At 36.6% G+C, this 27,884-nt stretch overlaps 1 long non-coding RNA gene across 1 annotated transcript; it reads left to right on the top strand.

Annotated features, from left to right (window-relative positions):
* Window positions 1–4,815: 4,815 nt before the first annotated feature.
* Window positions 4,816–27,479, top strand: LOC148224872 (uncharacterized). The gene is made up of 4 exons (XR_015801594.1): window positions 4,816–5,479; window positions 5,845–5,973; window positions 15,122–15,317; window positions 24,601–27,479. It is a non-coding gene; the product is annotated as an uncharacterized LOC148224872 (long non-coding RNA).
* Window positions 27,480–27,884: the final 405 nt, after the last annotated feature.

Below are 27,884 nucleotides of genomic sequence, written 5' to 3'. Positions count from 1 at the left end.
AGGCTTTATTTTACCTGGAGATATCAAGTTACAACTAGATGGAACAAAACATAGGCTTATTGAAAGGATGGTTTGGGGCAATAAAGCCACAGGATAGAATAGGAAACTTTGATCTGGGAAGCTGACATTTAGAAGCTAATGTCTATTACATTATGAAAATAGTTAAAATGAGAGTACTCCGAGAAATATTTTACTTTTAGATGCAAAAAATATACCATTAAAAATAGAATTTGTAACCAAACTTTCTAGGATAGTTACCAAGTAGCTCAGCTATTTCACTAAGGTGAAGAAGATGTGGAAAAAGAATGATTTCTCACCAATGTGTTGTATAAATATAACATGCTCATTAATTTGTCTATTTCTTACCATTCTGCAGGTAGTGTGGAATAAAATCAAAGGAAATTTCTGTGGGGAAAATGAAAGAAAATAAAAAAAAATACTAAAGCAGGGGATAAATGACAAACTGTTTTTTTGGTTTTTTTTTCAAAAACCCTTCAGAAATATGTAGGTGAACAGACTTTAGATAATATTATCTCACTTACTATAAAGAAGCTGGTGATTTGTTTTCTAGGGCAGTGAGGCTGGGGGCAGAACTTTGGGCAGAAGGGACACCTTACAGTTGAATATTATTTCTAAAGAGGGGGATAGAAACAAAAAGAGGCTGTGTTGAATAGCATGTCCTGGTTTCTGTGATGTGTTCACCCAGGCTGTCTGGCTTTAGTCATGACCCTAAAAATATGCAGCTCCCCAGTCTCAAAGAAAAGGTGCTGAGACAGTGCATCAGTACCTTCTGTTTGCTGCTACGTATATCTGGTTGCAACTGGGCAAAGAGAAGTCCACACATGCTTGCAAGCAAAGCATAAATCTAGAAAAAAACCTTGTGCAAGCTATTTCAGCCCTGTTCTGTGCATATTGTTTGTGTTTGGCTGAATATAGAAAGCATTTGTTTTACACAGCCTGTTTTGGGATTAGTTTAGTTAATGAAGGGACAGAGAAAAGTTTTCAGCAGTTTCTGTATGATTTGTAACTGTTTTGCCGTGATGGGAAAACTGCTATGTATGGTTTGAGTATGGCCAAACAAAATTTTTCTCTCTTGTAAGAAGCAATGTTAGTCTTATGACCTGGGGGTGAGGTGTGAGACAAATTACAAAGGAATGTAAAACACAGCTTGTCCTGTAACAAGAGCCTGAGAGACACCCCAGGCCCCTGTGAAACAACTGAGGTGGCAGTAAAGTGACACATGGCTTCACTGAAAGGAGCCTGGAGTGAACTGAGCTTGGCTTGGGCAGGCAAGGGCAAGACACAGGGTTCGGCCAGGGAGCAGGTACGTGTTTAAATGCCAATTAGGTCAGGCACAGCCTTCACTCAGGCTCTAGCAAGCAATCTCAGATCAATGATAACAGGCAAGGGAGATGAGATATTTCATACCTGTTATCTCCTTGCAGTCATCTTAGATTGTTCCTCAGAGGCAGAAGCTCATTGCTCGTTTATTGACAAGCAGTGACAAGTCACTGCTTCTAACTCCCCCACCAAACACTTTTTCATTTAGCTGATCATAGATGCTTGCTTTTCATAAGCAAGTCTGGAGATAAACATTTCATATTGCAGCTATCACTGGTCAGACTGCATGGATATGTTCCTACACAGGCTAAAAGTCCTTCTACACCTTGTTTCCACACCCTAAGTATTACAGGGCAAATCAGAGCTCTTTACAGTTCCCTGTTCTAGAAACACCCATATTAATACAGGTCAATACAGTCTTCTAAGAAATAAATTTTTCAATCCGAGTACTTACTTTTCTTCTCACTTTAAGTAGGGCATAAGGCTTAGGTATTGTTTAAAACATGGAAACTCTTCCAAATATGTTGGCAGACAAATAGAGGAGCTTGTAGTTGATTGTGCTTTGTAAAAATACTGTGTAGGAATAAATGAACAAAAATATCCAAGAATTATGTAGAACCATTCTCATTACTGGGATCACAGAACATACTGACTCATGAATGTGATCCTTAAAGTCAAAAGTCCCCAAATCCCATGAAGCATCTGTAATGGAGGAGAATGCTCTTAAAAACATGGTACAAATCCTGTGATCCACTTAATGTATCTTAGATCTTAGATCTGTCTAACGTAAGCATTCTAAGCATGTCTAAGGTAAGGTATCAAGCATTCCTCCTCAAAATCACCTCTGCTGGTATTTAAAAAGAATGAGAAGGAAGTGTAGTATGAATGCTATTTTTCATACTAAATATAGTGTTTGTGTCTATTGTTCATTTTCAGTGGTTTTGGGCTATAGGCACTGAGCTTTTAAAGGTTTTGAGTGAGCCAGGAAATTTTACTAAAGTTCTACTAAGTGAACCGAAAAAATAAAACAAGAAAGAGCCTTTTCAGTATGCCATGGGCCTTTAAAACTGCCACTTTGACCTTCAACACTGATACCTGAGGAAAAAGAAAAGTGTAGAAGTAAACTGGGACAGTAGGTAGTGGTGCTTCCCCAGAGACTCCCATACTTTCGTTCTTGAACAAGCAGATGGGTAGATGATCGAAATATGGTGTGACAATAAAAATCTTAGAACTCCCTGATGATTCAATCTCTCTGAACACAGAGTCTCATATTCCTCAGTCAGAATGAGTAACCTTGTGGTTATTAGCATGATATAGCCCGGTGGAAGTCATGTTTCAAGTCTCCTTAATGTTCCATAGTTACCCAAGAGTTTCTAGCTGTGTATGTAACTGCAGCTATTATTCCAAAGGCAAGTAATGTTTTTAAAGTAGGTGTATAGGTGGGGAACAAAGTGATTATTTGACATTTACTCTGGTTACTCTGATTAGATTACAGACCATTATACAAATTGTAATGATAAAATTCTGCAAATAGGAGGAACCATATGTTTTATCACCTGCACAGTTACAAAAAGAAAATCTGAAACCCTGTATTTTATCTCTTCTGTATGACACACTCTTTCCAAAACCCCACTGAATACACCCAGAGTAAAGTTCAACCTAAGACAGACACTTCCACAGTCAGAAGCAATCCTGTAAAGCAATTTTCTTCCATTCTGACAATGTCTCTGGATTCTAAATCAGTACAAACTGCAAAATGAAGAACACTAAAAGTTATAACTGAAAAAAGCAATTGCCCTACTTCATTAATTCCGCCACAATTCCATGTGTGATTTACACTCGTAGTCCCACTTTAACTTCCCTTCAGCCCATAAAATGTTTTGAGGTCTAATATATATTACTTCAGGTATTTCTCTGACTTTGCTGAAGACAGCAAATAAATCTGCCCCTCGTCTTTCTGATTGCTGGCATTCTTTAGCGCATAGCAAAGATTTTTCACACTTTGTGTGTGGTGATCTGTTGTAGATTATTGCTTTATATTGAAATAACAGTTTCAAATTAATTTGGTCTGATCCCTGGAGCTGAATTCCAACCACCAGGTCACATAGGGAATATATATTTTATTTATAATTAATTTACTACTGACACTCATAGTGGCAATTTCATTAAATGAAATGTATCCCAAACCTAAAAGCCTCTTAATATATACTTATCATTGTTCTGACTTTATTAACTTTGCTGAATTGTTCTATTTTTAACAGGGGATTAATAAAAATGATTTAAAATTATATATTTTTTTAATATACATGCATAATTTTTTTAAATAGTTCAAAAATATGTTTCAGATAGAACAAATAAAAGAACTATCATCTTTTCTAATAATAAACTTTTAAATAGACCATTAATTCTTAAACTATAGAAAAGGTTAATCATTCTAAATTTCAAATCTGCTTGGAATAATTTCTCTAAGGGTTAAAAATAAAATAGACTTTTCAAAACTAAAGTAGGCTGAGTAATAACCCAATTTTAACCTTTTTCTTTCTTTTTTTTTTTTTTTTTTTTTTTAATAGTGTAGAGTAGTCCTCCTTTCTTATCAGCTGGGCAGGAACTTCCTGCTACTGAGCACATATTTGTGTCTTAGACAATATAATGGGCATGTACATTACTCTATTGCTCCTACAGTGCACCACGAATAAGCAACAGAAAGCTGTTTCATCTTTCTCTCAAAAGATGTTTTCTGCTGTCTGTATTAATTGGTATTTGAGTTTATGTGCTGTCACTTTTGCATTTTGCTAAGGAAAAAATAAGTATCACAGCTATTGTTGTCAATAATATAAATCCTGATTTTCTTACAAAGATTAATTTGAAATGACACTATGGAGCTTGACTGCTCTTGTTGGTTACTTTAATTTACTAGACAATTTTGCATGCTATTGGCATGGGGACATGGTCTCAGGCAACAATTTTGTTCTATTGGTTATTATTCTAAATTAAATAAATATTGAAACAAACAGTAAACCTAACTAAAGACTAAATTACTATGTAAGATAAATCTCAGTAAACAATTATGGAAGGGAAATGTGGCGATACACAAAACAAATGATGGAATACTCAACTGATAAACACATTCTGCTGGATGAGGTGCTAAGGTGCACATAAATTTTTGGCTTTTATCCAGAAATTTTGAGGTGCTTATATACTGGCTTTGGAGTGCATGTTATTCCTTCCTATAATTCAGTAATTTCAGGCCACTTTAATAGGACTTCTTCCATTTCTTTATTTTAAGGAAGTCAAAGAAGTTTATTAGCAAAGTATGCCAGGGCCAGTCTTACCTGTATTAAAATGCAATACTGAATTGAAAATTGAATCTTGTAGATCATAATTTTTTCTCTTCAGCTCAAACACAGAAAACACTGCTAAACCCCTTTGTCAATCACCCAGATTTAGTAACTTGTCAAAGTCTAGGTACTTATAAACACAATGTTTTAGTGAATTCTGTGAATTATTAGTTAAGTTGTTAAGATGGGCTATAATCCTAAAAATGTCAATTCTTTCCTCAAAATAAGTATAAAGGATAGAATATATATGCTCTAATCCTGCAAGTGGATATATTAGAATAGTGATTCTTAAATTATTGCAGTCCAGCCTTGGAGATCAGTAGATAATACAGAAAATGCGGAAATGTGTCCTGTGTGAACGTAACTCAGCTGGTAATTACATCACAGAGAAAAACTCTCATTTTACCCATTCCAAAGTTTTGCTGGGGCTCTGTGTGCTGATCATGACTTTGTCACCTCCCTTTTCTGTTTCATTTGCTGATTCCTTATTGAGTTTTAAGGACTGTTTCTTTGTGTTCATGCACACAAATGACAGACCTTTAATAGGTCATCATGACCCAAGTCCCCCTGTCTTTCCTTCCTTTTCCTTCCACAAGTAAAATGCCTCGGAGAAAAGAAAAAAAAAATCATTAAGAGGATCGATCTGATCGCTTTCCAGACTTTGCTCTTCAAGCACTTCAAGCTCACAAGCAGCCCAGAGCTTCCAGAAGCAGGTTTTGAGAAAATGACTGCTGTGTCCATGCTTCTATGTCCTTGATATTCCTTATTCCTGGTCTCTAGACTCTGTCTGCCCTGGCCTGGTGAGTGATTCTCAAATATCTTTTGCTTCAAGTCCTAAAATAACTAATTTGTTTTTTTATCTGATGATGAGTCAAAGTCACTAACATTTAATTTTCTTGTCCACAAAGATTCTTCATCAGCATTTCAGAGAAGGAGGGTCTTATGTACAGAAAGACCTCCCATAGCTGTTCAGATTCATAATGGGGTGTATCTAGCTTTTATAAAGGGCACAGTTCTCTTCTTTTTGGTGTAAGTTCTTTGTTAAGACTATTCCATTTATCATCTATGTGAAAATTTGCTGTTACTAAAAATTGCTCATCCTACCAGTTATCAATGAACTTCAGATATCCAACCCCATTAAATTGCTTATATTTTATTCACACAGTTGTACTGGGTCTGGTTTGCCAACACTGGGTACAACACAGGACTGTGATGTGTGAACCTTGGCTGGCCACCTGGTGCCCATCTGGTTCAAGTCTCCTCCTCAGCAGGACAGGAGATGAAAATGTTACAGGTATGCTCAGGGGCTGAGATAACAACAGGGAGACTATTCATTAATTCCTGTCACAGAAAACAGGCTTGACTTTGGGAAATTCATTTTTTCTTTGCAGGTTAATAACAGAGTGGATAGTTAGAAATAATAACAAAACTAAAAGCCTCTTCTTAGCATCCCATTCTTCTCCTCGGGTTCATCTTCATTCCTGCTTTCACTTCTGTCTCTTCCCCTCAAGAGACAAAAGACGATGGGGAAAGGGAGTTGTAGTCAATTCAGGACACTTCATTTCTAGTCCTCCTCCTTCTCATGCTGTCCCCCTGTTCCAGCATGGAGTCCCTTCCACAGGATACAGTCCTTAACACAGTTCTCCACCATGGGTCCTTTCAATGGGGCACTGTTCTTCCTGCTTTGAAAAGGTCACAGATCACGCCAGAAAACCTGCTCCAATATGGGCTGTTCTCCATGGGCCCTAGTGCCTGAAACAAGTCAGTGCCAGCATTGTTCCTTCTCAACCTGCAGCTTCAAATCACATCCACCTGCTTCAATGAAGATTCCTGCACAGGCTGCAGGTGGGTGTCAGCTCCACTGTGGTGCTCCATGGGCACAGCCTGACTCACCCTGGTCTTGCCCACAGGCTACAGGAGAATTTCTGCTCTGGCCCCTGGAGAAACTCCCTCCCCTCCTTCTACACTGACCTCGGTGTCTGAGGGCTGTTTTTGCCATACATTTCTCACTCCTCTAACAGCTGCCACACCACATTTTTTGCCCTTTCTTAAATATGTTATAATGGGCTCAGCTGTATCCAGTAGTGGGTCCATCTGGGAGATGCTTAGCTAGCTCTTCTGACTGACTGACAGAAGTCACCTCTCCAGCCCTCACAACCAAAACCTTGCCACCTGCAGTCAACACCAGAGTTCTTTTAAACCCAAATGTAATTATGACCTGTAGTGAATTCATTTAAACATAGAGTTGAGAACGAAGAATGCTGAACTTGGCTATGGTTTATAGTAAAAGCCTAAAATTTGACAATATAAAGAAAATATTGCAAAGAAAATATCTGCAAAAAATTGTCAACGATGAAACTTAGTTGTTAATTTTCTATGACTTTTTCACTGCAACTTTTTTTTTTGTTTACTAGCAAATATTTTCTCTTCTGATCATCCTACTGTGATGACAGAAGGTCATAGAGAGGAGTGCATGGTTCATGGAGTTTCTTCTTGATTTCAAAGTATAAATGATGAAATTATCTTCTGTGCAAGTGAGGCATTGTGAAACATAAAGAGGACTGTGCAATGGGACAGTGATTGTGTTCACTTCTAGAGAGGGGTCAAAGACTCTTTTTTTATGAAATCAATATAAAATCCCCAAAGTGTTTAGAATTTCCCTTTTCAAATCCATCCTGTTTGCATTTAAAATTATTTAATTCAAGGAGTTTTCTGAATTCTGGTGAAAACTATCTATATTTCTTCCCTTGTTAAACAAAATGTAAATAAACTTTCTAAGACAACTCCCCTCACAGTATGATGTTAATAAGAAAACATTGCCCAAGAGTTAATTGTGCTAGTTCATATTAAAATGCTTGTCTCAAAAGATTTATAAATATTTTATTTCTGTAATGCAAAATGTTATTTTCCTTTTTAAAAAAATTTGTTTCTCTATGACTGTACTAACAAAAAAGTCTGTTGAGAATTATATAAAATGCCTTTCTTTGATGCTTATTAGAACAATTAATTGAATATTAAACACAGTAGATATCTCAGTGTTTTGGTATCTATTTTTCAACTAGTTAAACCCTAAACAGTCCTAAACAGGTCACAGGCCTTAGTTCAAGGATGTTTGTTTGTAATAAAAGCTCTCCTGCACCTGGCTTTGTGCTTTGTAAGAAACTGTTTTTCTCCAGGGTACAATTACATCAAGATTTTTTTTCAGCCAGCAAGAAGAAAGAATAATGGGCAAAACTCAAGTTACACCAAATATTTGGTCTAGGGTTTGCTTTTGCCAATCTATTGGATATTAAGCATAAGAGTTTGAAATCCCATGAGAACAATAGGTTATTATTTTGTGGATATTTTAAAAGGCTCTAATTTAGACTAAACTTCCTTTAATTTTTCAGTTCATATCAGAGGCTTTATGTCAGGAGCATGAACCGTACTTTAAATACATTTTCCCATTCCACCAGGAAAAAAGATAGTGTTTTCCTTCATGAAGTTTAATATTACTAATGGCTCTTATTCTATAGAAGGGATTTAAGAGACTGATTAACTGGAAGTTATTATTATTCCTTCTAATTGATTAAAATGTGTTATTTTCTATACCAATACTCTGCTTTGTATGGTTGTCGTGGTTTAAGCCCAGCCATCAACCAAGCCCCACACAGTTGTTCACTTGCTCCCCTAACAGTGGGACCAGGGAGAGAATCAGAAGGGTAAAAGGTAGAGAACTTGTGGGTTGAGATACAGACAATTTAATAGAGAAAGCAAAAGCCACACATGAAAGCAAAGCAAACCAAGGAATTAACTCACTGCTTCTGAAGGGCTGGCAGGTGTTCAGCCATCCCCAGAAGAGCAGAGCCCCATCACACACATTGGTGACTTGGGAAGAGGAATTCTATCACTCTTTCACCCGAAGGCAGGGTGGGGTGGGGGTGAGGGGGTGAGGGAGGATGCACAATCACACACTCCAAACATGCCTGCTCCCTTCTCCTTTGTATTCTCACTTTATACACTGAGCATGATGCCATGTGGTCTAGAATATCCTTTTGGTCATCTTGGGTCACCTGTCCTGGCTGTGACTCCTTCCAACCTCCCATGCCCATGTTCCTTCAGCCTCCTTTTCAGCATGGCAGTAGGAAAAGCAGAAAAAGCCTTGGCTCTGTGTAAGTTCTTCCCAGTAGTAACAAAAAACATTCATATTGAAAACACTGCCCCATATAGCTGTTGTGAAGAAAATTAACACTTTCCCCTAACTCTGCCACACAAGGCAGAGGTGAAGGAAAACACACTCCTGTACATGGGTATTCCAGAAAGACAAGCTTCATGGAAAAAGACAGATTATGATGGAACAACTTGCAAGTTATAGTTTCAAATTAAACACAATATTGAAATATAATCTATACTTACCATTGCAGAAAAAGTAGCAGTGATAACACTGAAATTATATTTCAGCAACAAAACTTTAGAGAATGTTACCCAAAAAATCCATTGTCATCTTAGGGAATTATAGGAAAGGAAGTGTTATTTCACTAGCAAGTCCATACAAAAGCTTCTTTATAAGATAGGATTAGGGTCTTTCCAGAAAGACTATCATCCAGTCCACTCTAATATAATACAGATAATACTAATAGATGGACATAACTTCTTTTTCATATAATTCATTTTTTGGTTTTGTAACAGGACTTTTCCAAGAATACGAGAAGGAATGGCTTTGAGTCAGAGGTGGCATAGTTTATTAGGTGAGCTGACCATAGATCAGCCATATGTTATTGTATAAAATTAGACATTTAAATGTGATTTTATGGAAATGCTTTTTATAATTCCATCAAATTGTTTTCACAATTTCAGTGTTCCAGGAATGACAGACCATATCTTCTGTAATATTAGGAAGGGGATATGATTTAAGTCCCTCCCTGTGGCAGGGAAAAAGCTAAGGTTTGGCTAAAAACTGTAAAACTTCAATATGTCAAAGGTGCAAAGCCACACATTTGGGTTTGGGAAGTAATTTGGAAAGTAGAAAGTGTCGTTTTATTGTCCCCAGTGGTTCTCTTCTCAATTCACTGAGACTGATCCTTTTACTTTAGAGAGGTTCCATTGATCTCCCACTCTGGTGAACATTGGGAACAAGCTGGTTTTTTGCTCCATCTTCCCTTGATGTTTTTCTGTCTTCTATCCTTTGAATCTTTACTTTTTCCCTCACTTACTATGTCCTAACCTTCCCTTTTCTCAGAATTTCAGACAGGTGAGATTACCCTGCAGGAAAGCAGGAAATGGTCAAAGGATTTCTGAAAAATGACTGTTTCATTTGGGAAATCATAATGTTTTACATTTTTGACGTTACTTTAAATGTAACAAAGACTTACATAGGCAGAGTCTACTGATATCTATGCTCAACACAGAGGATCGCTAACTCTATATTTGTCTGGAATCTCTATTCTAACTTATTTAAATGAGTGATTGTTTGCTTTTTAACATTTTTCTTCATGAAATACTAATGTTTGAATGGACAAATGATTCTCTTCTAACTCTGGATTCCCTTGGTTTTGTGTGTATTTTTAGCTGGACTCTAATTTCTTTTCATGTAAGTGAAATACTTGGAAGCTTAAGAATATGATTTAATAGAAAGCATTTTAAAAAAAAAGACAAAAAAAAGAGAGAGGGTTTCCTTTTATATAGTCTACAGCAGAAGAGTGTTCTACTTTCCATTCAGTAACAGTGCTTGGACTATATCAAATGCAGTTTTAAAAGTGAGGTCATGATGCTATGATTCAAAATTTGTCAGATGTAAAGCCATAAGGGATTTTTAGAAGATGAAAAGACTAGACTTCTGATGTGACCTGATGCAGCTGAGTAACTCCCAAAGTCACAAGTCAGTTTCTGACTATAAAAGAGACATCTGATCAGATTGTCATGCTTTATGTTTAATGGAGTGTTACAAGGACTTTGACACAAACCATTACCCACTATTTACTTATTCAAGGCAGAAACCTACTGGAAAATTGAACGAAATTATCCATACTTTAACAGCTTTGAGCAGATTGCAGTATGATCAAAATTTCTAAAACATGCCCTTTTGAGAACAGTGATATTAAATGTTCTTGAATTCTTGTATTCTACTTTAATCATTACACTTTACTAAATAATTTTTAATCTCAAGATGCTAAATAGAAATGTCGCAAATGTTGAAATTTATATCTGCTGTACATGGCTATGTTACAGAAAGACTTTTTAATTTACTTGAATCAAATAGTAATCAGTTGTGAGCCTGTTGTCCTTTCACAACTTGCTGTTCTTGAAATAAAACTACTTTAGTCAATTTCTTCACTATTTACAGTACCTTTGGGAATCAAAGCCATTGTAAAAATCACTTGCAACAATTCCAGTATCTGAAGTTATAGGGAATTTGGGTTTTCAACTAAAAGAAGAAGCTCAGAGGAATCTTGGTCACATCAAAATGCACAGAGGAAACATGCTTCAAATACTATTGGTTAACTGCTTCAAAAACTATTGGTTGCTACTCAAAAATAAAAATCTGGTAAAATCATAATGCTTTTCTAGGAAAGGATGCTCTTATGAAATAAACAGTGAAGCAAGGCATGATAGCTCTTTTGCAAATCCGGGGTAATTTCACATTGGGTGAGTGTGTGATTAGCATGTACTAATTTTGAAACTTAGAAAACCAAGTGATTTGAAGGCTCTATGATATAAGGTATAAGCATGAGGAAGAAGAATGAATTAAATATTCCAGGCCCTTTTTCTTTCCTGCAGGAATGACCAGGGCTTGTACAATTTTTCTGAAATGTGATTGCCAAATGAAAACTGAGTAAACCAGTAAAAGATTGTATTTTCATTCAGGACACTAATGATAGTATAAAAACAAAACAACAACAACAACAACAACAAAAGAAAAAAAAAAAGGATAAAGAGAATTATAAACTTCAGACATCTTTTTGAAATTATGTAGCTAATAGAAAAAAGATCAAAAATAGTACAGGGACTCTATTTTCTACTGATGTAGTGGTGCAAATATTACATTAGTCAATGTATTCATTTGCATTAGGTTAAATTGGTCCCAGGTTGAATTTTGTAGACTGTTTGTCTACAAAATATATTCTGAGTACTTGAAAATATGCTTCAAGACCCAGTAGTGCAAAATGTTAAGTATTACTTAAGAAAGAAGGCTTTTGAACAAATAACTTTGCAGAGTTAATCAATTTACTAATCTGTATCTTTATTAAGTCTTCTTTAATTTTTCTGTGGATTTTATTTCTGATGAATCCTGTAATTGCAGAGATTTTTATCAGATTAAGCTTGGCCCTACAAGGCAAAAGTTCAAATTGTTTTTCACTGTCTAGCTGCATTAAGAGGGCCTGGAGGTCAGTCGTACCAGCAAAAGCCCTGTGTCAGGAGAATAAAGCTGACTTGAAAGTATTTCTGTAAAGATGTTATAATTGTCAAGAACCAGATTTAATTGAGGAGTTTTACATATGTTTGAATAGCTCGCTATTCACCAGTAGTTTAGTCATATGTAATATTGAAAGGAGGTGCACAACAGCACACTTTCTCGAGGTGGAATGGCAGATTTGTCACCATTTGTAAATCTGAAAACACATATCTTCAGACTTGATTTGCATGTGCACTGTATTTAGATAGTATTTTTGAAAGAACTTCAGTCCCTTTAGACAGATTTCTTTAAGTTATATTAAATCTGGTGCCCTGAAAAAAAATTGCTCGTTAGACCAACTAAGAAGAAACATTTGAACATCTCTTAAATTGTAGAATCACTGAATAGTTTATGTATTAAGAGAACTCTGGAGGTTGAATCCAACTCTCTGCTCAAAGCAGGTCCAATAAGATTTGTTAGCTTAAGAACCTTAAAGCCAAGGATAGGAATTCCACAACCTTTTTGGCAAAAAACTGTTGTAGTGTTAGACCATCCTCACAGTGAAAACATTTTTTGTGGTATCTAACTGGACTTCCCTGCACTGTCAAGTACTGTTGACAGAATAGCCTCTAGTATTGATCTCTGAAAGATGCCACTTGTTTCCAGTTACATGCTGGACCTGTGTCACTGATCACAATCCCTAGAGACTGGTAGTCCAGTGAATTTTCCACATGCCTGATTCATTCACTTAATGAGACCAGATAGTAGTGGTGTGGCCATAGGCATGCTGTGGAACACAGTGTCTAAGACTTTACTAAATTGAGGCATGTGACCGCCACTTCTCTTCCCCTGTCCAAAACACTAATCAAGTCATTTTAGAAGGCAACAGGGTTGGTCAGGCCTGATTTACCCTTCTTAAAGTCCTTCTGACTGTTCTAAGCCACCTCCTTGTCTTCTATGTGTTTGGAGGTGGTTTCCAGGAACATTTGCTCTATAACTTTCCCAGGAACTGAGCATGAGTTAAGGGTAATTGGTTGTAGTTCCTGGGTCCTCTTTCTTGCCCTTGTGTTACTGAGCAATACTATTGTTAATGGAAGTGTGCTCTTTTATTGCCTGAGTGAAAATACCCCAAGAATTTTCCTGTGAGATGAAGTCCTAATAGATGAAACTCCATTAAAAAGGAGCATCATAAATGCAAAAAGCTCCACCTCTCCGTATACCAATGTAACTCTAAGCCCTATAGATGTATCCAAATATTTGTGGGGGTTAAGCTAAAAAGACCTGCAAGTTCTTGAGAATGGTTTAGAGAACTACATTCAAAACAATTTTATATTTTATTTATAAATAATTATATATTTAATATATAAATTATTATATATACTTTGTTTATAAATGTTTTGTGAGTGTGAAACTGAAGTAAGATGAGTAAAAGTGAAAATAATGGGATTGAAACGTCTGCTGGACAAAAAGAACACAAACCAAATTTTTAGATGAAACCTGGTTTCAGTACAATGTCTTTTCTTAAAATACACAGCTTTGAAGCTCCGTCTAATCTATGTAGAGAATTGCCTGTAAATAATAAGAGAATTTCTTAAAAAGAAGACAGAATAAAAAAAGAATAACTTCTATTTAAGCGTGAAAAATGCTCGTGATAGCAATGATTTAGCAAGATACTGAACTAATAACAGCAAGAAAGCTCAAAGCTAAAGTTACATAAACAAACATCAATACTAAATTTAGAAAGAAATACATAGCTTGTATACCACAACAATTTTCGTTTACCCCATTTTTAAGAAAATATTGATTGCAGTGCATGTACAGATGCATTTATTACAAACATTTTCAAACACATAATTTTCAAACAGAAGCTTTATTGGTAAGCTGAAAGGTTTGCAGACTGGATAAAACTGTTTGCTCTGCTTCCAGCAACTCGTTTGAAACATGTTCAGTAAATGTATAGCTGTCACTGTGAATATATCTTGCATTCCGATCAGAACCTGAGGCAGGGAAAATTCCCTCTCATATTAAGGCTTATTGGCACAGCCCATCCTTTTCAGTACTTAGGACTGAAATTACTGTCCTAAGAGAAACCACTGAAAAGATAATTGTTCAATGGGCCAGTCAACCTACAATATGTCAGGAATGTACTTCTAAAATTAATTTTACCTTGTCCTATTAAGTAGTTATCCTTTCATGAGAGAGCTGTTTGAATCTCACTTGACTTACTGCTCATTTACATGATGAAAAATAGGAACGTGTAGGAATTTGTAAATCTGTTCAAGGGCAAGTGGTACTGCAGTAAAAGTAGGGTTGAGAAATAGAACAGTGGCAGTATCCTTCAAGTGTAACCCTCACAGCAATTCATCCAAATAATACAATGACTGCAGATCTCTGAATGTGCTACTGAGGAATCAGATGCTGCTTTTATGTCTTATGCCCCCATTTGAAAAAAAATTGAAAAATGCAGTGAATATAGATATAATTTAAGTGAAACATGCCTGAAAAGAGTAGAAAGAATTCAACACATATAAGTAAATAAAAAGATGAAGACACAACTTTTTTCTTTTCTACTCTTCAATTCCCATTAAGAAAATGCCAGATTTCAAAGAGATCTTGAGCTTAAGAGAGTGAAAACATTTCAAGAATTTAAACCTCAGAGAAAAACCTTGGCAAAACCAAGCTAAAGTAACCGTATTTAAAAAAAAAGAAACAAAGAATCAAAACAAAAAAACCCAACACAGATTAATAAAGATGACAGATGAATCTAATCACGATGAATGATCATTAAGTAAAAGTATTCCAATGATTCAGAATACTGAAAAAATGTTAGTTACTCAAGTAACTTTAGTTTTCAGAGAAAGAGAAATGCATTTAACTCAAGCTTGGTCTGTGGGATGCAATTCAACATAACACAGATAAAACAAGAATCACAGCATATGTACCAGGATACCTGTCATTTTCAAGGCAAGACATGGAGGTAAACAAAAATATTGGACAAATTTGAAATTTATTTAGCAAGACCATGTTAGGCTAACTTTGTGTACTAAATGACCTCTTTTTTTCCTTTTAGAGGGGGAGAAATAAAATAGATCTTGCCAATCTATATAAAGAACCATAGAAGTAGTTATGGACGGAAAGGACCCCTGGCATCATCTGGTCCAGAGGCAGATGGTTTAATTTACATGAGGTTGCTGAAAGACTTTGGTGAAATTCTTAATAAAATCCCACTTGCAGAAGATGGAGTGGATGACGTCTGTAAATTAACTGTAAGTATAAATCTTACTATAAAGATTGTAACAAGAGGCAATGATGAAGCAGAAAGTCTAAGATGGGAGGGACATTCCTCCAGGATGGACCAGAGGATCAGTATTCTCAAATACCTTAATTCGTGAGAGAGTGCTAATGAAATTTATTTATGACACAAAGTCCAGAGGAATCATGAACAACTGAAGTGGTGTATGCCCTTAATGAATGAAGTGATAAAATGCACTTAATAGCACAAAAAGTGAGTGGTGAGATATCGTGGGATTATTAAAAGTATTTTTACAATGAATTGCTAATTATTTGCAAATATATAAAAAGAAAATTCTGATTATTTCACAAGACTGTGAGTCACCTGTACAATGCAGCTGTAAAAACTGTAAAAATGGGGAAAGGTGACGAGCTGTTTGCTGATGGTTTTGTAGATGAAGATGATGGCTCAAGAAAAAATGTGGTAAAATTGTTAATATACAATAAGATCCTCAGAATGAAGAACAAGTTACAAGGATTTGAATAAGCATTTCAAACATTTTTTTTTTGTATTGGATCATATCAAGTACACAAGTGTTCTTGATAAGGGCAATTTTTTTGATTGTGTAAAACTAATTAAAAAATTTAAAAAATGTCCAATATGTATGGTGTCTCAAACTGCTCATATGCTCAGAGGTCAACAGCTGTAACGCAGGATAGTGAGTAGAAAATAGCAGGGGAAAGGTTTCACAAAAACATCCGCAAAAGGCATTAAAACGTGATTAGAACAGCTGCTCTAATTGTACATGAGAGATTTCTTCAGGAATAATGAAGAGCTTGTGAGATATGATCGAGTTTAATTTGGATTGTACTTAAACCTGTGGGGCTGCATCAGATTTCTCGGTATTGAATAGCAGCGAACGAAAATGAAATCTATGCAGACTGGAATGGCTGTGCACTGTATTCAAAAGAATTTACTCACCTTAGACACTGGCAAATGTAATTGTAAAAATATCCCAACAGAAAACAGAGGATATGCATAGATCACAGGAGCTTTGGATCAGGCATAAGGGACTAGTTTTACAGAAGGTAGAAAAGCAGATAAATGGAATAACAAAACCAATTGGGAATACAGTCTGTTTGTACCGCTTCATCTAGGAATGTTTCCATCTAGATCTTCTGCTTCTGCTCTGAGTGGGGCTTAATTACACAGGACTGTTTGGCCTGGTGCTGTCGATACATGCTGCCTCTGGCAGCAACAGGCGCCACTCTGAAGCAAAGATGCCTCCTCCATCCCACTCCCTGCTGCCTGGGTTTTTCCTTAGACTTCCTTCAGCTAAACACTGGGTAGCTCTGATCCTATTTAGCCTTTGTGATCAGAGAAGATCACAGCCTGAAGTGGTTTGTATAACTTCAGGTCGCAGTGTAAATACAAGCATGGCAAGAGTGTGAAAGCTAATAGCAAACATTTAACATTTCTGGTAGATTCTTTTGGTGTTCTCTTTTATCAATAAAACCAAAGTATGCATGTATAACCGCTAAAAATATCTTTCTCTTATTTCCTCAAAAATTCCCCCAGTCACGAATCTGGAGAATCTGCTGCAGGCATTAATACTACTAACACAAACAAATGAAGATCCTAACCCAATCCCATTCCCCCTCCCAAAAAACCCCAAACAAACCAACTAAAAAAACAAAACTCTAAACAAACGGGAAAAGCAGAAATCCTGCTAAATGAGGAAAGACTGTTATTAACATTTACAGAGTGCAAGATGCATAACACATGTAAAACTATTTCATGGTTCTCCAACAGATAAGAAAACCTGTAAATAGTAATACATCTGTAGACCTAAACCTGTAGATAGTAATGCATCTTTAAGGGTTATACTTACTCTTGAGGGGAATTCACAGTACTGCTGGGCAATGAATTAGAACAGGACTGTTGAGTTCAGTTCCCCTTCCCTGAGAAAGAAAACTAAGCAAAACTGTTATGACTCATAAATATTTAATTTTTATAGAAGAGTAGCTTGGTTTTAAAATTAAATCCACAAAGCTTAAATTCTATTAATAAGTTAAATTGTTATCTCTCTTCCAGAAATGATTGGACATTTTCTGGTGGGACATGTTTTAAGTTAAGAAGTTCAGATTCACTGAATCGAAACGTGTTGATGTCAAAAAAAACCCATTTGTCAAAACTCAGCAGATTTCTGATAGGGAAAAAGTACCCTGGCTTTCTGCCAGCTTGCCTGATTGCCTTCATCACTGTACGGTTTCTTTCCCTGACAGAGAATTTTGGAGCTATACCTCTATATGTGCCTATTCTCTTGCATTTAATAGCATCAGCCCCTCCTCTGCCATTTCAGGTTCAAGGCTTGCCACTGAAGAAAGCTGAGTGCTCAGGTAGCAAATAATCTAGAAAAGCAGTCAGCCAGGGAGATTTGCTCTCAACAACCTGGCAGTCAAAGCATCTGAGTGTTTATTGAATGGGGAGCCAGAGAGCCTTCAGAATTAATAGGGAGATCAAGAAACCAGAAAACCAGGGTGTGAATTTGCCAGCACAATCCCAAATCTATTGCTCTTCATAGACCACTTTGTGTACTGCAAAAGTGGGAAACCTGAGTTCAAAAAACCTCTTTCCACTAGAATTTCAGACCTCTCAGCTGTCTGCCTGAGATTTCTAGGCAACTTCTAAGCTTCAGAAGCTAAATTTTAGGAAAAAAACTCCACCATTTAATCCATGATCCATGCGGAAATCACAAACACTCTCTTTAAGCAAGAATACAGTAAAAGGTTGTGTTTGTTACAGGAATCACTCTGGTGTCTCAGACCCATGGTTCACTGAGAAGCAAAAACAGTGCCTGAATTAATGGGAACATGAGAAGCCACACTAGAGAAATGCATTATGATCTATTTTTATGAACATACATATCTCATTTATAGTAATCTGAGATTAAATTTGTCAATAAAAGGTTTAATTTACGTTAACTATTCTATCTTTCACAGTGGATGCCAATCTTCCACATTGTGTTTGAAGGTCTTTTTTGTGATAAGATTTATAGTCCAATATTGGAAAAAAAAATCTTTTTATTGCCCTTGAATATTTTTTACATCTTCATTTGATCATTAGCTAAAGTGACAATTTTTTTTTTTAAATCAGTCTCAGATGACAATTCCATCACTATCATTAACAAGATCTTGACTGAAATTTGTGGACTGAATCTGGACTGTACCATGGAAAAAGTAATTTTTCAAAACTGAAGCACTGTAAAACTCATCCGATCTTTCTAATCAAAATATCCAATATCAAGATTTTCTATTTAACAAAACTGGGAATATATCCTATAGTATGTACACAAAGTGATTTTTCATGGCTGAGTCAAGTAGACCCTAAAACCTTACTTGACCAGGGATTAATAGCCCCAGTCCTGTACAGCAGAAGACAAGGGATGCACAACATTTTCTATCAATGTGAAGGAAGTTACAACTGCTCAATCTTAATGAAAATTTTGCTGATATTTCAGCTCTACTCCTAAATTCAAAACAACTCAGTATTTCATGTGTTTAGCCCCTTTTAAACGTACCTCTCATTTTCAGTGTGATTACATTATACGTAGTTACATGTAGCTATTGCTCTAGCAGAAAACCAGCCAAGAAGAGTCTAGGAATGGTTTAAATTAAGATATTCAAAAGCCTGAATGACAGACAGTCTTTTGAAAATGCTTTCTTAGGATTCAATAGAAGAATGAAGCTATGGAGTTAAAATCTATTTGCTATTCATTTTTTGTAAGTAAATGTGTGATAGTTTTGTTGTTTTCAGGAGAGAGATCACAAGTATATAATGAGCTAAAAATTGTACATTGAATTTGGAGAAATGTAAAAATTCTACTTGGTGCTTTTTCCTTTAAATTACAAATTTACTAGTTAACAAGGCGCAGAATGGAACATCACCAAGGCTTGCCTGATTTAACTTATATTTCACCAGTGAAACCTCAGTCTGGCAGATGAAGTGATTTGGGGATAAAGGAACCTTTTTCATAGCAAGCTTCTTCAGACATCAAGATATATCAAGTTGATATTATTGACTTTAGTGTTCAGAAATTAGGAGGCTCCATCAGCAAGGGAATAACCCTCTAATCTGTTAGGGTATGATCTTTATAGCAACATCTTACAGCTATATGCATGGCTTCTTTTTGTTTCACAAGAAACCAAGCAAGGACACAGAGTTTATTAGCAATTAATTTTGAATAGTCATCTCTCCTGAAAGTACCACCCAATACAAAAATCTTGTTTCTGGAATGCAATCCTGCCATGAGTCAGACTGGAGGAGTTGCCCTCATGACCCCAAGGCAAACCACACTGGATATTGACTCTGTTCAGCCATTTCCCTAGTAATCTTCAAAATTATGTTTGCAAGAGTTCCAGTTGGTGCCTGAAATGTCCTCTCCTTGATGCAAGTTTCTGGTTTGCTGAATTACCTGAAAAAGACAGTTCAGTGGTCTGGACTTTGCATCTCCCTTACCAGCACAAGCTTTCAGTTCACAGAACAGTTTTTGGGTATCTGTGTGTAAGGAGCTCTGTGATAAGCTTCCTTTTCACTATTCGGTAAAATACCGCAAATTGTGCTTACACTAAAGAAATCAAGCATGAGGTTAGATATTATCACCTTTAGTGTTCCATATAGTGGGACATCAGTGGGACAAACTGTGAGATAAATTGTAATGGAAAATGAGGGAATAAGGTTCTGCATCAGAGAATGATTTCTGTGTATATGTATTGTGTAAAAGTTTTTGGGAAAATGACCAGTTTTCATCTGGGCTAGCTGAAAAATCGTATGAACTCTTTACTCAGGAAAACCTTCCACTGAGGGCTGTGTTCTTTGTGAGAGATAAGCACGGTCTGGAATGACGTGCAAGCAGAAGACTACATGCAGTATGTGGAAACTTTGCAACTCTTACCACGAAAGATAATGATCTTATCAGATGTTTGGCAGGATTAGGATTTGTCAGCACTTACACATGAAATTTTTGGAGAAACCAAGGTAATAGAAAGTGGAAGCAATGATATAGCAGCTGGCACTTATTCATTTAGGTCTGATCTACTTGGAAAATTAATTCAGGCTGAGCTAGGATATAAAACAGTGTTTGCAAATTAACTGCATTTGACCTCCTGAGCAGGTTAACCTTGCAGAACTTTAGATATTCACACTGAATCGTTTATTTAGACTTCCTTTAATAATCAATTTCTGTTATATGATTCATCTTATTCTAAAGGCAGAAATCTAAATTAAGACATATAAATCACATCTGCTGGTAGTCTCTATCTTCCTATTTGACTGTAAAGATGACTCGTTTGATTATAAACATCTCAGCTGTAGATGTCTGAAGCTAAATGAAATGAATCACATCCTCTGACTTTAAAATAAGGGTCTTTATTCCAAATTACACACTTCAGAATTGAGAATATGGGCATCAACACTAGAAGTCAATCATAAATTCCAAATTAACCTCCCACGTTAAGGGAGGCCTTTTCATTGAGTTAAGGTCTTTTCATTGAGTTGATAGCATGCTTCTTATGTTAAGAGGCAAGATGAGACCCTGTGCAGTCATGGTTTCAAGGCTGCATTTAATCCATTATTACAGTTTATGTTGCGTAAAGGCATGAAACACTATGATAAAAAAAGTAAAATACCCATAATTAATATAGTCATATTCAGCTGGCAGTATAACTAGTCAGGCTGAACAAGATAGTATCTACTCTAATTTGCCACTTCCCAACATTCATAAATTCCTACTAAATTGCCTTACTGTGAAACATTGCCACTTTTCTTGATTGATAATAAGAGTTCAGAGAAAATGAGATTTACTGACGTGAAAAAGAAGCTTTCTTTGATGAACTAGATTCCTACTTATCTTCTTGTTCCATTTATTGGCTAGAAATTTTGGTAATAACATTTCCTCGCAGTATTTAACAAAGGGTGGGTTTGTATCATATGAAGAGAAACTGCCTGTTAGTGCCACAGTGAATGGATCGGGTGGTTGTGGGCAGCTGTGCTGCCATACACAGGGACCTTGGAGAAATAGGCCAACAGAAAACTTGTGAAGGTTTCTCAACAAAGGGAAGTGCCACATCCTGCACCTGAGAATGAACAACTCCACGTGCTGGGGGCTGAACAGCTGGAAAGCAGATTGGCAGAAAAAGGGCGTGGTGGTTGTGGTCACCAGTTAAACATAAGCCAATAATGCAACCTTGTGGCAAAGGCAAACATTCTAATAAGCTGCATTAAACAGTCCACTATCACAGGTCAGTGGAGGTGGTCCCTCACCTTATTCAGCACTGGTGAGGCCACAACTAGAGTACAGTGTCCAGTTCTGGGCTCATCAGTGCAAAAGAAACCCCATGGATATACTGGGCAGACTCAAGTGAAGAGACATGAAGATGACTGAGGGACTGAACCATCTCTCCTGTGAGGGAAAACTGGGGCTTTTCTTCTTGGAGAAGTCTCAAGAGGATCTTATCACAGAATCATAAAGACTGGAAGAGACTATACATCTATAATGATTAAAGCTGATTTTTCTTCTAAATGTCTTTCTAGATTCTCTAAATCAAGAGAAAAAGAAAACAAAATAAAAACCCTGGTACTTTAATGTCTTTAATATGCCATAATTTTTTCTACCAGGCCCCACTGTCCTCTCTGCTCATTATTTGTTTTTGAATCCTAGAGTGAGACTCCTGTGATAACCTGAATGTTATCTATGACTTTAATGGTACTTACACAGATCCATGGGTAGGAAAAGACTATTTTGATTCCTATGACACATATCACTGAGATAACTGAGAATTTATAAAGTAGATGGTGAATGACTTTCCTGCTAAATAAGTTCTCCTTTGGTCTATATTCCATGCATAAAAGCTGAAAATGAAAATTAGAAAAAAATCCCTAAAGCCATACTTAAATCTCTAAAAATTCATAAGTCAAAAGGAGGCATTTCACTCCAACTTAAATCAGATTTCTTTATCCTTTTTAGGGACCAAGACATGTAATATATTCTAAGGGTCTAATATGAAAAACTACTACACTCTTACTTGAGCAGTTCCTGTTATCTGTTCCTTAATCTGTTTAAAAACCCTTGAAAGAAAACTAGGACTCTAAATGACTGCTTTGATAACTGCTCCAGGAAGATGAGAAAACAGTAACTTTCCTCACCATCCCTTATACATGGTGTGGATCAGTAACCAACGTTTACTTATATATTATTTACACTGTACATGATATGACCTCTCTTCTGAAGTATTTGAGAATATTTGTTTTATTAATTTAAGAATCCAGCTCACATCTATATGAAGCTTGGTAAATTTCTGTTGTGCAGCAAACAGGGATATGCAGCTGGAGCATAGACAAAGGTATATGAGGCAATGGAAATGGCAGAGAGACGATATCTCTCCAGGAACTATAATGAAAAAATGTTGTTTTCTCTAAAATTCTCCAAATCATCTTCTCAGCTAATATCAGCCTGTGGGTGACTATTGCTATCCGTGCCCTTGTATATATTCTCCCATATCAGGTGAGTACAGCTGGCTCCTGGGTACAACTGCACAGTCCATCTGTGAGGTCTATGCTAATGATTTGCTAACACACAAACACAATTTTTTACAGGAATTGCCAATACACATGACTGATTCCCTCAGTGGAAGGTCTGAGGAATATAATCAGTCTCCCACCTATGTGAATTACGGATGCGTGTTAAAGCGTACATAGGGAATTAAACAGAACTTCAAAGTGTGCATGGAGGAAAACAACCAGTGTAATTATCCATCTGTTGATAGAAAGACTTGGAAAGTCTTAAACTGCTGACAGGTCAATTAATGAATAGTCATTTGACTGTTATTATTATTTCAGGTCTTTATCTTTTCCTCTTCTGTAGGAAGATGTCATTCATAAGTCTCTCTTTTTTTTATTCTCCGGCTACCATTAGGCAATTTCTTCTTTGTTATCCCAAACTTCACTCTATTAACGTCAGAGGATGGCTCATTTCAATGGAAATAAACTCTCACCCTTCAAAACAAGAAGACATCATAGGGTGTGATACAAGAACACGGTTAGAGAATATTACAGTAGCATCAAAGGCTAAGATATTTTGGCAAGAGCACTAACTACCTGTACATGTGAAAACAATGAGTTCAATTAATGTGATTCAACCAAATACCACCACGCAAACACCCAGCTTGCAAAAGCGTATAATAATAGATATGCATATCATTATTTGTTTACTGTTTATATTGTGGTATCACCCAAAATATGCTAGGAACGTAGAGGGTTCTATTCTGTGCTCAGGGGGTTTTAGCCTGAGGGACAGATATGGCACAACAATAAAGAGCTAGAACCACAAGTGGAGGAAACAACAGGATGGGAAGAAAATAATTGCAAAGGGAAGTTCAGGTAATTCTAGGACTCTGTGCAGACACCTTGTTGCATAGTGTATATGATATTTGTAGGGTTTTTATTATGATGGTTAAAAGCTGAGTTTATCATAACAAAGGCTGCTGTTTAGATGTGAGTCTGAGGGGTTCAGGGTATGCTCAAAACCAGACAGTGCAATGAGAAAGAAGATTACAGAGTGGTACAGTAATGAAGACAGTTAGATATGAGATGTCCAGCTGCAAGGCCTTTTGTCAGACAAGGCTGAGTACCCGCTTTACTCACAGGGACATGACACGATCCTTTCAGAGTGGCATTTGTTCTTCTTCTCTTTCTTTATGTAGTTCTACTGTTCCTGTATTTGCCAGCCAGAGAATTTACAATGCTTTCTAAATTAAGTTCTTCCTTCTTACCAGTTTCATTCTGTAAAGTTTAAGCTTAATATTCAAGTACAGTTCTCCACAGGTTCAGAGAGACTTATTGTATATATTTAGGTTACAACATTACTTTTGTTTTCTATTCTTCCCCAGGAGTTTTTGAAGTTATTCTTCCTATGTCACTAAAGCTTCTAAAATTCCCTGTCTACCTGAATCCTAGCTCTCTCTGTGGGATGGTATTAAAAGCTGAAAAATACGACACTTTCCTTTGGTTCTTCAGACTTAATACATGGGATTTCCTTCTGACAGCCACAGAAGATGAGTAAATATTATTGTTACATTTTCCCAGCGTGAAACTGATGGCAAACGTGGTATCTGGCACACCTGAAACATGTGAGCCTGAATCAGAATTTTGGAATGTCCAGTTCTAAACTCCTACATAAAATGAAGGCATTTACTTCTGTTCAGTTTTATTACTTCACTCTGAAGTCTTTTGTCCTAACTGTCTCCTTTATTTTCTTCCAGGTGTCTTCCAAAAGCTTCTATGCTGGAATAGGAGCAAATAATTATGAGCAAAAGATACCACAAAGACTTTAGTAAATGTCTTGGAGATTAATTTCCATTTCTGAATCTTTTGGCTGATCCTTATTTCCTAAGAAACACCTTCTGCTGAGATAATTTCTTGTTTTAAAAATGAAATGCAATATAAAAAGACCCAATCCAAGATAACAGAAATAAGGATTTCTGGTTTTATTCATCTGCCTTCAGTTTCTAAGAAATAACATTCAACTTTGTTCTGTGATGCTTAATTTTGGTAATTATGCTTGCTTTTGATACTTGTCAAGAAGAAGTAAAAGATATCAAGAAATAGTGTTTGCTGCTAAATAACGTTGTAAACCCAAGCTTATGGTTAACTTAAGATGATGAACAATCACATATTTTTCATGTTCAAAACTAAATGCAATAATAATTGTTTTTCAGGATGAGTGCTAGGAGAGCAAATCTGTCATTTCTGATCTGATGGCTGTCTGCATTATTTTTTTTTTGTTCCCAGCTCTTTGAAAAACTCTCTGAGGAGGCACCATCAGAAGTTTTCTATTTGCTTAGGAATTGATCCAAGTGTAAATTTTCCACTATGTCAGATGTTGATTTCATTAGTGATTCCCTAACAGCATTTTACTACACATTTAAGCGGAGCAGTAAAGCAACAAAACCAAATGCTCCTGAATTCATATAATTCAGTAGTTGTTTGTTGTTCCACCTTCTGTATGAAATAGGTACAATTTTTTGAACTTTGTGAAATTTTAATAAATTTAATAGTTGCAGTGGGATGACCTTGACTGGTTGCCAGGTGCCTACCCACTCATTCTATCACTCCCTTTCTCAATAGGACAGGACAGGAAATATGATTAAAAACTTGAGGCTTGAAGTAATTATAGGGAAATCACTTAATAATTTCAATCACAGGTGAAACAAACTCAGCTTGGAGAAATAATATAGTTCATTGCCAAATAATTTTAACAGAGTAGGATAGTGAGAGATAAGGACAAAATTAAAATACCTGCCCTGTCTCAGCATGGGGTTTCCTCATGGGATACACTCCTTCAAGACCTGCTCCAGTGTGAGTCCTTTCCATAGGTGGCAGTCCTTCAGGGATGGACTGCTCCAGTGTGACTCTTGCATTGGATGACAGGTCCTGCCAGAAAGCCTGCCCCCGTGCTGGCTTTTCTTCACTGGACCCAGCTCCTGCCATTAGTCTTCTCCTGAGTGGGGTCTCCACAGTTGGTATCTCTTTGAGGAAATATTCAACTGTTCTGCTGTGGGGTCCTTCACAGACTGCAGGTGGATCTCTGCTCCACAGCAGATCTCCATGGATGGCAGGGGGGCAGCCTGATTCTCCATGGTCTGCACCAGTGGCTGCAGGGGAATCTTTGCCCCAGAACCTGGAGCACTTTCTCCCTCTCCTCCTGCACTGAGCTCGGTGTCTGCAGGGCTGTTTCACTCACATTTTCTGATTCCTCTCTCCCAGCTGCTCTGCAGCAATTTTTACCCTTTCTGAAATATGCTATGGCAGAGGTCCTACCAGTGGGCTCAGCCTTGGCTTGGCTTTGGCCAGTGGCAAGTCCATCCTGGAGCAGTTTGAAACTGACTGTGCTGGATGTGGAGGCAGCTCTGTGCAGCCCCCCCCACCCCTTCCAAAACCTTACCATGTAATACAGTATAATAACACATCTTTTCCCTAGTTTTATTAGGTAGAAGAGATGACAGAGCTGAAAAGTCATCCTAAAGGAAATCTCTGCATTAATCAAATATTTAAATTGCTACCTAAGGATTCTGGCCCATTTTTAGCACTGATATGGAAATAGATGCAAACATTTTGATTATCCAGAAACATATAAAAGAAGCACCTGAAGAGTTTTGAACTTTTTGGAAACTTCAGAACCTTTCAAATCTAGATTTGTCTAAGGGAATCTCCACTTGGTGGAAGAGTGCTTCTCAGCTGCAGGACTTTGTTCAAATGTCACTGTCATCCCAGAGACATGCAGGATCCTTGTTTAGGTCATTTGACAGCATTTTACAGTGGTGCTTTGTGAGCCTAATTCTATTCTCCTTTGCTTATACTGTATCCTTTTCCTTGTCACTGAAAAGGTACAAAGTACAGGAGTCACATCTTGTTTACTATTTTCTGTAGCCTTATAGGAAGGCAAAAGATACATATTTCAGAAATATCATTATACTGATCTTAATGTTGTCTACTACAAGATTCTGTAGATTTGTGGGTCTATGTATGCATACATACATATATATGTATACACACAGAGGCTTATATACATACACATAGAAAAACAGAGCTCCATTTTTCGTGACTGTTTTAAAAATATAACACTCATTATACCTAGATTAAAAAAAACCCTGTTTAAAAATCCACCCATGTAGCATTTAGTGTTATTTTGTACGTTCCATTTTACAAGGTGACTTTGAAGCAATTTTATTGGGCAGAGATTTTACATTTTAAGTGCATACAGCTCACAATCAGAAGACACATTTTACATTTTTATGTGGGCACAGAATCCCTAATGTAACAGCTAGTATCATTGGTAAATTATTTCTTTATGCTGTATATGCCAAGCTACAGACATATAAATGCAAAGTGTGTACACATTCTGTTAAAAACATTTTCATTACTGAATGTAAATTGCATTATTTGTCCAATGCTCATTCTTCAGCTTTTGTGCAAAGATCAAGCAAATCCAGACTCCTCTTCCAAACTACGTCCTTTTAAATTGGACACATTTTAAAGTGCAGCATTTTATACAGAAAATTGCTATTCGAGAAGAAATTATGAAGAAGACATAAGACATTATTTGATTTTACTGTTAAAGAGCTGGCAATAAAGGTAAAGAATCTGGTTGTTGTGAAATGTTTCTGAGTTGTGTTTGTTAAGCTTTACCTGCAAATAGTTTACACTAGGTGTGACTACCCCTTCTGTGTTTCTGCATTCATGCTCTCAGAACCTTTCAATTTTAACTTGTTTGTGCCATCAGTCTCTGTAGCAGTATAGTGTTCCTGAAACCCATTTTTATAGTGGCCTTTAAGTTGTGTTGTGCACTTCCATGGAAATCTATGCTGGGCATGAAGTAAGTCTCTGGGATGGTGTTTGTGAATGATAGCTCTAGGTTGTTCCCTGATCCAGCCAACTCCCATGATATTCAATGTCATGGAGAGCTTTGCGAAGGAATGGGACAGGCTTACCTAACTTTCCAGACGGGAGCAGAAGATTTGCACATGGGAGGTATGTCAGTTACACA

Source organism: Sturnus vulgaris, chromosome 2 (assembly GCF_052056855.1).
Source record: "Sturnus vulgaris isolate bStuVul1 chromosome 2, bStuVul1.hap1, whole genome shotgun sequence".
NCBI lineage: Eukaryota > Metazoa > Chordata > Aves > Passeriformes > Sturnidae > Sturnus > Sturnus vulgaris.
Note: the sequence above shows the minus strand (reverse complement) of the source record. Positions and strands in the feature narration are given on the sequence as shown.